The sequence below is a fragment of the Notothenia rossii genome, assembly GCF_949606895.1.
Source record: "Notothenia rossii genome assembly, chromosome: 2".
NCBI lineage: Eukaryota > Metazoa > Chordata > Actinopteri > Perciformes > Nototheniidae > Notothenia > Notothenia rossii.
In genome coordinates, this window is record NC_136904.1 from 38,564,868 (window position 1) to 38,578,722 (window position 13,855).

Below are 13,855 nucleotides of genomic sequence, written 5' to 3' on the forward strand. Positions count from 1 at the left end.
ACATTACAACACATAATGAGACGTTATGCAATGAGGAGGTTTCACCGATGACAGGTGGCTCTGATGAGATTGTACCACTGCCTTCTCTGTACACAGGGGACCAGTGAGGTAAGCAGTCACCAGAATGAATGCATGACCCTATAGGTTACTGGATGTGGCACACAGGATAGATAGCAAAACAAGCGATGACGCGCAAATAGTTGTTTCCCATGTTTGATGCGGACTACCTCTATAGAGTTTACTAGCGAGCGACCCAAGACCATATTTCAAGGCAGTAATCGGTATTGAATGTATTACAAGTCTAATATGTAGTATAACGTAGAGCACTTTGAACATTTGGAAAGGCACTAAATAAATAACATGAATTGTAATTATGCTGTTCTGATGCGGGACAACTTGTCTGGTGGCAGTGAAGCTTACATCAGTACACTATCGAGAATGATACCGATAATTCTAGACGTGTGGAAGGTCTTCCAGTTCCTGTTCTGAAAGAGGTAGGCCTAGCTGTTGAGAAATTTGTCTGGGAAAGTTAACAACTAGGAAATGGTTAAAAGATGGACACCAAGGGGTGCTTGCAGGTATTGTAGAGAATCCAGCATAATGCTTCTGATGAGGTGTCAAGAAACGTGGGCTACTATGGCAACCAAATGCACATTTGATTGTAAAACCTTAAAATATATATGCCACAGAAGGCATATGGGATGTCTGCTTTCCCTGCCATGTCATCTACAGAGCATAGAAACGGGAAAAATCTTTAGTAGTTATTAATACGCTTGACAGAATAATCGTGAGGAACTAACGGCTCAATAAAGAAACGTTGCTAGAATAATTCCTCCTAGCACTAGGCTAGGGGCCTGTCATGTTTTTAAACGTTTAAATAGCAGCACGTGTAATACTCCTGGCTCATTCAGTGCAAACTTCAGTCTTGAGTGCGGGTTTCAACAGACATGGGTCCCTGGGAGCCAGCATAACCTGCTAAGAAACCTTGATTTAAGCCTGTGATAAGGTCATTTGACGAACATCTGTGATTAGAAAGAGCTTGGAAACTATTTGCAGCATGAAACCTCCTGAGGCACACCCAGCGAGGGGCAGATATTGCAGGTAGCGCTTAATTCCTGTGAGGAAACTCTTCTTTGGTAGGTGATTAAATGTACATGGTCGCTTGGCAGAGAATGATCATGGTATTCATAGAAGAGACACTGTAGGAGAGATTGAAGTCTAAAATGATGGTCAAAAATGTATCGAGCTCCCCTTCATATTCACGTAACGGAAATTATTAATTAATTTCCATTTTTAATTTAATTGATTTATAGTAGCATAAATACTTATACACTTACAACTCTGTATAATTGCCTCAAATATGACCTACTGCAGGCCAAATATTTCGATTAAAAAAACATTGCTTATGCAGAATAGTATTATATACCTGCCAAGATGCGATTCCAGAGAAATTGCTGCTGCAGGGGGCAGGAAGCTAGAACTCGTGGCTGGATCTGGGACTCCAATTCCCAGAATCCTCGGGTGTGACGTCAGCGGCACAACGTGGTTGAACGCGGAAGTAGAAACATTTGTTTACATCGCAGGCAGAGGAAATTGAGTTTGTTCACGGGAATATATCGTGGAATTAAAGGCTTCAAGCGCTGATTTTACTTCGACAAGGTAGGACAGGATGGCAGGTACTTTGGGAATGCCGGAGTCAGCTTGCTCCTGCCTTTTTGGTGTTTAAATACCCGCCTTCTTCTTATCGTGTCCACAAGGAAGTCAGTTACAGGGCTTGGTTAGATGTGGTTCAGCCACAGCTGAACACATTGCTGTCCCTTCTCATTAAATACCCGCCGACCGAGAGACAGTGCGACTCTTAGCTGACACACAAGAGAGGGCTTGTTAACGGAGCTGGCGTAGAACTCAAGACTTCCTCTGGCAGAAGGATATTACAAGCTACTCCCGATGAGGACGGAAGGGACACCTGAATGTGTGTCGTGACTGGTGCGGGAGCTGTGGCTCGTTCCAGCGGCGTCTGAACCATGCTCTGAGCTAGCCTGTGTTTCGGGAATGAGGCATTTCTTACGGCTTCTTGCGTATGATGATTCGGTTCCAGAGTCGGAGATTGCAGTAGAAATTTGCAAGGACAGCATCGGCAGGCAAGCAGCAGCAACATGAAACCCAGCAGCAGCAACATGAAACACAGCAGCAGCAACATGAAACACAGCAGTAGCAACATGAAACACAGCAGCAGCAGCAACAAGAAACACAGCAGCAGCAACATGAAACACAGCAGCAGCAACATGAACGCAGCAGCGACGTAGAGCAAGCAATGCATGGAGAGAGAGATCTGGCAGGTTAAATAGAGCGGCATATTAAGGAGACTCTGTTTGGTTGGTTGCAGAGTGGCAAGGGGCGTTATATATGAATGCAGCATAAGTGCTCGAGTTGACTGCCTGAACTAGCTCGCAGGCTTCGCCCCATTTATTTTTGATGAAGAATAATTTATTGTGTTTGCTGTATTGATACCAAAATATACTGAGCATAGCCAAGTCCCCGTTTTAGTTTTCTCATAGATATACAGGCAAATAGATTTTTGGGTGATTACTTTGGGAAATAATCACAATCAGCCATCAATTAAAACATTTTAGGGCCCAAAAATATTTAGCAAAACCCCTGTGAAAGACACATATTTGAGAATTTTGCAATTCATGATTTAAATCCAATGAATTTGCAATATGTCCAATACTGTACTTAGTGGTAGAAGGACTACTCTGATCCATTACTTCAGTAAAAAGGAAAAATATGTTGGTCACTTACTCCATTGCAAGTAAAAGTCTTGAATTCAAAATGTTGACCAAATATAATTAGATAATTATTATCAGCAAAAGTACTCACTATGAACAATTGCCCTTTTCGAAGTATTACAGAATATTAGATTGTTCAGTTTGAATTGCTCACAAATAGATGTAAGAGCATTTAAATGTTTGTTATGCTACTCAAAAAGGTCAAAGGTCATCAACAAGGAGTCAGTTGATAGCTTAAGAACAACCAGTTCTCCAACTCATATGACCAAATAGGTCGATTGTTCAAGCCCTTATTACGACCAAATAGGTTGATTGTTCAAGTGCTTATTACAACCTATAATCAGGTTTTAATGTTTTCGACCCCTAGTGAGCCCGTTGATTGCAAACGCTATGGAGGGTCGTATATTCACAACTAACCCTCTCTGGAAAATCCTAAATTGTAGGATAGTTTAGCCATTAAAATGCTTTTTGATTAGATTTCTAGCGAGAAGTGTATATTGTACTTTCAGAATCCACGTCGTCCAGTGGATGTGTAGGATCTATAGTTTGATAGATATTAGGAAGATGATTTGAGGTCTTGCCAGGAGAACGTGTATATGCGGCAGCGTCCATGTAAAGTTAGCATCAACCTAGTGATGGCAGTTTGACACTGAAGCTTCGAACGGAGCTTCAACCCTGGACTTCCTATTCCATAGAAGCAGTGCTTCGAAGCTTGCTTCAAATCACGTGACATGTGACGTCCGAAGCAGCAACTGCTTCAAATCACATGACATGTGACGTCCGAAGCAGCAACTGCTTCATTTCCTGAATGAATCAACTCACTGGTTCGCCGTCCAATCAGGTGATTCAATGCACTGCCTCGTCTCGATTCTGACAGGTGACAGTTTCAAATTTGAGCGCTTCAACACTTTATAACCTCTCTAAACAATGCGCAATGAGTGGGTTGTTGTCGGAGTTTGCATTGTTGCTGTTGAGTTGTTGTTGGCATTGCATTGGATCATTATAGCAAGCCAGGAAGAAAAATAGATCGTTCTGGCTCGTGAAACACTTCCAAATGTGGAGAAGTTGTGAACAAAAAGACAATCAGTAATATAAAAACACTTTGATGGTCGAAAGAATTGATAGCCCAGTGGATAGAGCCGGCGGCTAGGATGCGGCGATATCCTCCGCGCAGCTGGTTCAAAGCTCGGAATAGTTAAACTTTTAATCATTGCTTTTCAACTTGAATACTTTAATAACTGATAAAAGGCCGTCTCCGCCCAAAAAAATGTCAAGCACTCTCTAGTCTCTTCTCAATAACCCAATACACACTATTATCAATCTTTAATTGCAAATAGAACATGATATTCAGTCTTTGTGTGTGTGTGTGTGTGTGTGTGTGTGTGTGTGTGTGTGTGTGTGTGTGTGTGTGTGTGTGTGTGTGTGTGTGTGTGTGTGTGTGTGTGTGTGTGTGTGTGTGTGTGTGTGTGTGTGTGTGTGTGTGTGTGTGTGTGTCTCGAATATTTTTCAAGGCAAAGATACGTTAAACCCACTGCAGCCTTGCACTTCGCCAGGAGAGGTCGCTGTAACTGAAGCTTCGAGAAATGAACCTATTTCCGACACAATTGTCCAAGTGGTTCGACCCTTCATTCAAAGCTTCATTTTGCCATCACTACATCAACCCTCACGGGGTGAAAACAGTATTTCCGGCCTCGAAGTTTTCATAATAAAACCGTATTCCCTCCACTGTCAAATGATTTTAAAGTTATATCTGCAATACTCATTGTCACGGTTTGTGAAACAAACAGGACCCAAATGCAGATATAAACGGAAACTTCCTTTATTTCAAGGCTATGATATATATGTACAATGACAAACAGAACACTCACCGCAGAACTAGTCAGGACGAACCGACCAAGACAGACAGAAAACCCAGAACTTAAATATACACAAGACCAATCACACAACAAGACACAGGTGAGGAGGGAGGAGAAAACACAGGGGCCCAGGTGAACATAATCAGACAATTAGACAAACCAGGGAAACTAATGACAAGAGGAAAACACAGGGAAAAGGACCAGACAATAACCCAAAGGAAAACATGACATGGAAAACAGCAAAAACACCCAAACCTACAAAACTATAAACGTGACATAACATGAGAATCGTGACACTCATCCACTAAAAACATCAGTTTATCCTTGTTAATTACACAACATTAATTGGTTTAAATTGTGTGCATTGCACTGCTTTTGTGTTTTTCCCATTGGTTTTTCCCTTTCGATTCTGAGAGACACATTTCTTTTTTCAGAGGTTTTGATAGGCTAAAACATCGAACTTGAAGCTTGGTGATTGGATGTTTTAGGCGCAATGCACGTTGGGATATGGTGTTTATGCGATATGAAATCCGAAAACACAATAAAATAATACTTTATTCCGAGTGTGATTGCTTTTCTCTTTGAAAGTCATCACATAACGGCATTGTAATACACGCATGGTCGGCTCTAGAACAAATCGAATGGGGGGGCAATCATTTACCAAGGGGGGGCACACACTGCCATCAACAACCAACACAAAAACACCAACGCAACTTCAATTTAAAAAAACATGCTGTAAAGTCTATTGTCTTTCACACACATTGCAGGGGTGTAGTGCTATTTTATAGCGCACCTATGACTTGTGCATACATGCAAGGTTGTGGCACGACCACCAAAACAGAAACATATGGACATAGGCCACCATATAAACAGTGTGTGAATGTATTTAGTATCCTATCGATGTGAACATGTTTTAAGTGGGGGTTGGACCTAACCTCCTCTAGGGGGGTCCGAGGGCATGCTCCCCCGGGAAGATTTATTTTTTAAATATTTAAGTTAAAAGCATCAATCTGGTGCACTTTGAAAGCAAAATTAAGAGATCTATGGATATTTATCCTCTTATTTTTTAATAACTATAATGATCGTATGAAGGTGTGCCTCGCAAATAATTGTTTACATAAATCGTAACCAAACCATTTGAGACCCACTGAGATAACTTACACTAAAGTTAAATATCTAAACACTGAGAGAGTCCTTACCTCACTGAGCTGACATTATAAGATCCTCTCAGTCTGACAGGAGAGGACTCTCCTCCACCTTGGTGTAGAAACAGCTCTTTATATCCATTAGCATAGCTAGCTAACCAGATGCTAACAACAACATCCCACGTTACCGCTCGTGCACTCACAAAATGCGCTCGTGCCACACACACAAACAGCCGAGCTTGAATGAAACACAGAGACCCAGAAGTACTTGTACTGTACTGTATATCATATTATTTTCGATGGCTTTACTGTATAATCAGTGTAACAGATTAACAGATCGCCACTGGGCTTTCATCTAAACACACAACCACGTAATGATAACAAAACAAAGGTCTGGGGTCATTAGTCAAGCAACACACTAATCAGAGAGCAGCAGTGAGCACACCTCAAACTGTGTTTTATATTTGTATTCTTTATTTCTGATTTATTTCACACAAAAACCTTTAGTAGAAACGTTTTCACTTATATGATAAAAAAAAAAAACGCCAAAGTGGCAAGGCTTGCCCACCCTGCGTTGGGGGGGCACATGACTCATTTAGGGGGGCATGGCGCCGACCCTGAATACACGGTTCGGCTGCATTAAATAGTACATATCTGATGTAGTTCTTTATTTATAGAGCCCTGATTAGAAGACTTCTGGACAAACTGGAAGAAACTGAATACGTGACATGGATCATAAATATATCAGCAATTAGACAACATCTTCCATTTCTCTTCACACAATACGTCTCCTTGCAGTATCAATAGTAATGTGGCTGACTTATATATTGGATCCAATTGGTAAATAGGCGGTATTTACACCATAACGGTGCACAGCTAATAGAAAGGGACTTGTAGTTTTTAAAGATATTACTGATTTTCTCTGAATATAAGAATGTAAATACTGAGTTGAGAGAATAGTCAGGGGTTTTGGGTGATGGGAGACACATCTATGGATTCAGAATTTCAATAGCTTACCATTAAATTACGGATATACCTTTCTGTCTGTGATGTTTTACAAATCAGATAATATCTGATATATTACATTATATATATATATATATATATATACATCATCAGCTATAATAGTTCACTTATTGTAGTTCTATAGAACTACAATATGTGAAACATAGTCTATCGCGTAACCTTGTCGCACTGCCACTCCAACATCCAATCACAGAGCTTGTGGACTAATCACAAGGTTTGTAAAGCAAAACGGATGTTGTAGTCCCAAATGGTAGCTGAGAATTCTGGATAGTGTAGTATCTTCGGAAAGTCTGTTGTGTCTAAACTCCAAAAAACTACTTCTTTCTCCGAATCGAAGGTTAAAAACACAAAAGCATTGTACACAATTTAAACCAATCAATATTGTGTAATTAACAAGGATAAACTGATGTTTTATACCAGTTATAGATCCTGACTATAGACAAACAATTCAAAAGACAAAATGTATTTAAAGACCCATCTTTATTTGAATGTGCATCTTAACCTGAGATATTTGTTATACAGTAATAGTATTGACAATCTAAAAAAAACTGAGCAACTCAACAGTCAACTTTATATTTCTTATTGTCTAAGCATTTATTATTTTCATTTTCCCCCTCTCATATTCAGTGTGGACGGATTGAGACAGCGTGGTGTACAGAGAGCTGCTGAGACTTCAGGGAGAAACCTCCGTGTGATGGACATCCTGTCTGTTGGTTTGGAGAGGACTGAGGGTCTTTCCTCAGCGAGGAGGACCAGGCCTGATGGATGAGCCCATGCTGGGCAAAGCTGATACCAACTGCACAGGCCTAGTCTGTCACTTTATTGGACTAAATGTGTTTACTTATACATGTAATAGTTTTACACCTTCTGTCCCTATGTGCTTTTTATTTAAAACATGTTTGATTAACTTTTGTTTCACATTTTAATAAATTGTATTTGTATTTGCACTCCTTTTGTCCATTATTCTTACTGAAAATAGATTACACATTCACATCTGACTGAAGATTGGACCCATTTACTTGTGACGTTGCAAACTCTGCGGTACAAGGCACAAGTGACGTGAAGCTCATAAAGTGAGGCAAATACAAATAATCAGCTGATGGAGTGTAGATGTGGAAATAGGTGCATTCGATCAGCTGACTGTGTTGTCACAATAAAAGTAGTTTCTTAGTGTACTGGTCTTAAAATCTCATAACATCAGCTTTTAATGTTTCTCTTGGATGTTCTTCTTGACCCTCAGAGAAGGAGAAAATGTTGAGTCGTGTCTTTCAGGCTTGTCCTTTCCTAACAAAAATTACAGGAAACATAAAACATATTATTGCAGAACAAGTGTGTTATTTATGAAAGCGGTGTGTTTGTGTGTTTAGGGGCTGTAGATATAATTATTTTGGAATTGTAATGTTTTTTATGTATTTCAACAGTGAGCTACAAAGACAATCAGATTATGAATGAACAGTATGAAGTTCATCAACATTGAAATATATGTTATTATCAAAATAATATTTTACTGTTATCAAAACGTAGTGCAACTGTAGAAGCTAGCTCTGTTGTCTCACTGAAAGAATCACTTTTACCAGGTTTTTACAGACAATATTCAGAGATAAATAGTAGCAGTTCTCACTATGTGTTAAATATCTTTGCCTTCAATACATTAAATTAGAAAGCTGACAAAATCATATTACTTGTTTACATCTAAATGTAACTTTTTGCATGGAAAAACCCCTCAACTTAATTAATATACACACATCTTATTGTGAGATCGATTTCACATACACTACTTCGACATTAGCTTGTCTAGATACTTGAGCATAGCCAATTTAAATTAACCTTAGCGATGCATACAGTTCCTACCTACATAATAAAATATCTCTCTAAGTCACAAGGATGACCTTATTTTATCAACCTCAAACAGAAGCTGTTTGTTGTACAGTATTATCCCGCTTAACGCTTAACACTTGTCTATTTCGTTTTAACCTTTATAAATATAGTCTATGATTTTAAAATAAAGTTCTTAAATTTCACTTTCCGCAAAACCGCATTCATGCACCGTCTGTTTTAACCGCAGAGCAAGTCGCAATAGTCCGATATATAGGCATGAAGAACAAACAAACACGGCCGGGGTCAAGTTGTGTTTCCTGGATGAACTGACCAGGCAGAGTCCCTGTAGCTAGCTTCACGGAGCAGCTAGCAGAGAGACAAGAAGCTAACAGCAGCAGTCACTTGACAGAGCTGTCACTCAATGTGACCACGCCCTAATTTATGCATAAACGTTAAGACCTAATATAAATAAAAGGGTTAGAAATAAATTCACTCACAGGTTCATAATCATGAAGGTGGAATCTAACTATATCCATAATAATATTTATTGGGGTAGAAACATGTTTTTTTCTGCTGCAAAATTGGGCATTTTAACATGGGGGTCTATGGAAATTGCTCCTTTTTGCAGTCATCGCCTATCGGCCAATATATGAACTGCAGTTGGTGGCACCTCCGTATTGGCGTCCCGGCTCTTCCCCAGAGTTTTCCGCTTGGTCATAACCAAAGGAAAAACAATGCTGGCTCCCTATAGAACACAGGATAGAATTTAAAATTCTTCTTCTCGCCTACAAAGCCCTTAATGGGCAGGCGCCATCTTACCTTAAAGAACTCATTATACCCTATTGTCCTACTAGGGCATTGCGTTCCAAGAATGCAGGGTTGTTGGTTGTTCCTAGAGTCTCTAAAAGTACAATGGGAGCCAGAGCCTTTTCTTATCAAGCTCCACTTTTGTGGAATCAGCTTCCAGTTTGTGTTCGGACGGCAGACACCCTATCCGTTTTTAAGAGTGCGCTTAAGACCTTCCTTTTTGATAAAGCTTATAGTTAGGGCTGATTAGATTCAGCCCCTAGTTTTGCTGATATAGGCTTAGTTTGTCGGGGGACATCTTACTTCTTCCTTCTCTCTGTCTATACCTGTGTACTCTCATGTTCCGATTAACCCAGCTTCCCCAAATTTCTTTCTTTTTGGTGTCTATATACGCCGGGATCCGGAGTCATGGATGATCCTGCGATCCTGTGTCATGGATTGTGATTCCTGGATCTTGAGTCGTGGCTGTGGTCCTGGATCATAAGTCCTGGATGGATATACTCATGGATTCATCTTCCTATTATACACACATGCATTTCCAAACATTTGGACTACCTATGTTGCAAATGTATTATCTTTTCAATTTACACACGGCATCTATTGCACGTCTGTCCGTCCTGGGAGAGGGATCCCTCCTCTGTTGCTCTCCCTGAGGTTTCTCCCATTTTCCCCTTTAAACTGGGTTTTCTCTGGAAGTTTTTCCTTGTACGATGTGAGGGTCTAAGGACAGAGGGTGTCGTATTGTTAGACTGATATTCTGTACAAACTGTGAAGTCCACTGAGACAAATGTAACATTTGTGATATTGGGCTATATAAATAAACATTGATTGATTGATTGAGATCAGACTTAGGCCCATTCCCAAACCGCCCCCTACACCCTACCCCTACACCCTACCCCTACACCCTACCCCTACACCCTACCCCTCCGTTTGCGCGTTCACGCGGAGGGTCCGCCATATTGAGGGCTGTTCCAAACCAACGAGTGTGGAACGGTGTGGAGGGGGAGTGGGCTATCAAGCCCTCAAACAGCGAGTCTGCAGCGGTGCTGACTTGAGACCGGTCTCTACCTGACCGGAGTCACGCTGTGTGTGTCCGTCACGAAACACGCTGTTTACAAGTAGTTCCAGCAAACATCCACTGATAAACTGCGATGTTAACAACCTCATGATAACCTCATATGTTTTTAACTTAGGATCATACCTGTCTTTAGTCACAAGGTAAATGTGTGTATTTTATGATAAAGTTGTGTATATTTACAGACTGTTGCAAAAACTAAGAAGCTTATAAACATCAGGTTTAAAACTAAAAGAGCTTTACAAAAAAGTAACACAATTAAAGATGTTTGGAGTTTTATTTGAGTTATTAATTTACATTTTTTGTCAAAGAGATGCTGATTTGAAACCGTTGTTACATACAGTTACGGCATTTCCTGTTTCTGCCGGAGAGAGGGGAGGCCGTCCCAAAGCTTGCTGCTGTATTTACTCCCTCCATCTGACAGGAGGGAGCCTTGTTGAGCTGTGAGTGTGGCTACAGACGGAGTTCACTCCGTCACGGAGGGGTAGGGTCGAGGGAGTGGTTTGGGATTGGGCCCTTCGAAAATGGTTGACACATATTTCTTCTTCTTGTTTGCCCCTCTGGGCTTCCGTCATATTATGTCAGGCTGCACTACTGCTTGTATTTATAAAAGCTGATTCGAATTTCAGCCAATATCTAAAATGTATTTCAGATATCACATGTTCTCTTCAATCTTTCCAATGAAAACCATCAACAAAAATATGTAATTGAAGAATGTACACGGCTTTTCCCCCTCAATTCGTAAATACATATGTTATTTTTATATGTATTCTGCTTATACAATGTATATAAATAACCAAAATGCATTGTAAAAATTATAATTACAAAGTATTTTTTCTAATGACTTGAAATGTTAAGTAAAACATTACTTCATACTTGCTGGTAACTCAATTTATTTTGTAATTATGTTGTGAAAACATAATAATTTTATCATGTCTTACTGAGGCATTTGCATATAAAAAAGCTGGTGCTTGTGCTAATAGATAGCTTGAAGTCACGAGAAATATAAACACATATTCAGGCCCAATCCCAAACCACTCCCTCGACCCTACCCCTCCGTGACGGAGTGAACTCCGTCTGTAGCCACACTCGCAGCTCAACGAGGCTCCCTCCTGTCAGATGGAGGGAGTAAATACAGCGGCAACTTTTGGGACGGCCTCCCCTCTCTCCGGCAGAAATAGGAAATGCCGTAACTGTATGTAACAACGGTTTCAAATCAGCATCTCTTTGACAAAAAATGTAAATTAATAACTCAAATAAAACTCCAAACATATTTCATTGTCATACTTTTTTGTAAAGCTTTTTTAGTTTTAAACCTGATGTTTATAAGCTTCTTAGTTTTTGCAACAGTCTGTAAATATACACAACATCATAATAAAATGCACACATTTACCTTTTTCTAGACTAAACACAGGTATGATCCTATGTTAAAACATATGAGGTTATCATGACGTTATTATCATCGCAGTTTATCAGTGGATGTTTGCTGGAACTACTTGTTAACAGCTTGTTTCCTGACGGACACACACAGCGTGACTCCGGTCAGGTAGAGACAGGTCTCAAGTCAGCACCGCTGCAGACTCGCTGTTTGAGGGCTTGATAGCCCACTCCCCCTCCACACCGCTCCAACTCAATATATTGTAGCTAGTGTCTGTCTCACTTTCACTGTTATTTACCTGTGGCTTACTTAACTGACGCTTATTTGTTTAGTTTAAGGAAATCTAATAGCTCGTCTGTGCTGATTATTGTCAGGCAGGGGATGGTGATACACTTAATGAGGACCAGGCAGCTGAAACAGAAGGTGACAGGAGCCCCCACAGAGAGGAAGAAGAGACAGGTTTGTTTTGATTGGAACTGTGCCAAAAGTTATATAAGTGTATTGATTTGAAAATGGGTGTATACTATAGTATTTTATCGTATTGTATGTCATCATTTTTGTAATCTAAATCTAAAAATCCTCTCTTCTCTTCTTTCCACTCCCTAGATGATGTCCCTCCCATGAAGAAGACGGCCTTGGACCAGATGTTCGGTGATTTCCTCCCTGCAAGATCACCAGTAAAGAAGACCACAAAGGAGAGAGCTAAGGAGGAAATCTTAAAGTACAGGGAGAGGGATGCGTTGCAGTGGTGGAAAAAACAAGTGGATCTTCCACTTCTCTCAACATTGGCAAAGAGCTACCTGTCCATCCCTGCAACAAGTGTACCCTCTGAACGAGTGTTTAGTACAGCCGGTGACATAGTGACAGCAAAGCGCAGCTTGCTTCATCCTGATTATGTTGATCAACTTATATTCCTTAAGAAAAACCTGCAAGCCAGACATATGAGTTAAGCTCAGTGAGGTGTTATGTCAGTGAGAGTGGTTTTTATTTTTACAGCAGCCTGTGACTGCCAATAATAGTTGAAATGTTATTAAGACCTATTTTTGAAAGGTTATTTGTATTCTTTATATGTTCACAATATAAACCGCTGCTTTCTGCTCACTGGTGAGTTAGCCTACTGAATGAGTGTTATGTGCATCAGTCTGGCAGTTGTATGGCCATTGCTATAATGTTAATTGTTTTTTGCACATTGTTAATGCTGGTCAATAAGGAATAAAACAAAATCCTCTTTCGTACCATATTGAATTGTATCATTATTTTGCACCGTGTTGAATCGCATCGTATCGCCCCGTATCGCCCCGTATCGCATAATGTTGAATCAAATCGTATCGAACTGTATCGCAACAGGGGTGAATCGTATCGTATCGCAGCGCCTGGTGTTTCAAATGTATCGTTAATGTATTGTATCGTGGCAACGTATCGAGATGCGCATCGCATCGGCCTCAGTGATGGAGATGCACATCCCTACTCCACACTCGTTGCTTTGGAACAGCCCTCAATATAGCGGACCCTCCGCGTGAACGCGCAAACGGAGAGATAGGGTGTAGGGGTAGGGTGTAGGGGGCGGTTTGGGAATGGGCCTAAGTGTCAGTGAATCACCATTACTTATGAACAGTGGGGTAAAGTAACAAAGTACATTTACTCAAGTACTGTACTTACTTGAGTATTTCCATTTTTGGACCAATCTGCACAATGATTAGTACTTTTGGTACTTTTACCATGTTTATTTTTAAAGCCAATATGTTTTAGTAAACCTTGGATTACAGGACTTACTTACTTACAGAGTATTATACACTTCTCCCACCTCTGCTTGTGAAAAATTATTAAACTTGACCAGATGGCATTTAAACACAATTATGAAATTCTAAAAAGTGTTTAATTAGTCAAAGTCAGCTTTATTGTCAACATTTCTTCATGTGTTATACATACAGAAATCTCGAGATACCGTTTCCCGCAGTCCC

At 40.2% G+C, this 13,855-nt stretch overlaps 2 long non-coding RNA genes across 2 annotated transcripts; both read left to right on the forward strand.

The window, feature by feature from the left end:
• The first annotated feature begins 1,510 nt into the window (after positions 1-1,510).
• On the forward strand, positions 1,511-12,641 carry LOC307030005. Its single transcript, XR_013805470.1, has 3 exons — positions 1,511-2,339; positions 12,269-12,353; positions 12,501-12,641. It is a non-coding gene; the product is annotated as an uncharacterized lncRNA (long non-coding RNA).
• LOC307030006 lies at positions 2,353-7,763 on the forward strand. The gene is made up of 2 exons (XR_013805471.1): positions 2,353-3,630; positions 7,444-7,763. It is a non-coding gene; the product is annotated as an uncharacterized lncRNA (long non-coding RNA).
• Positions 12,642-13,855: the final 1,214 nt, after the last annotated feature.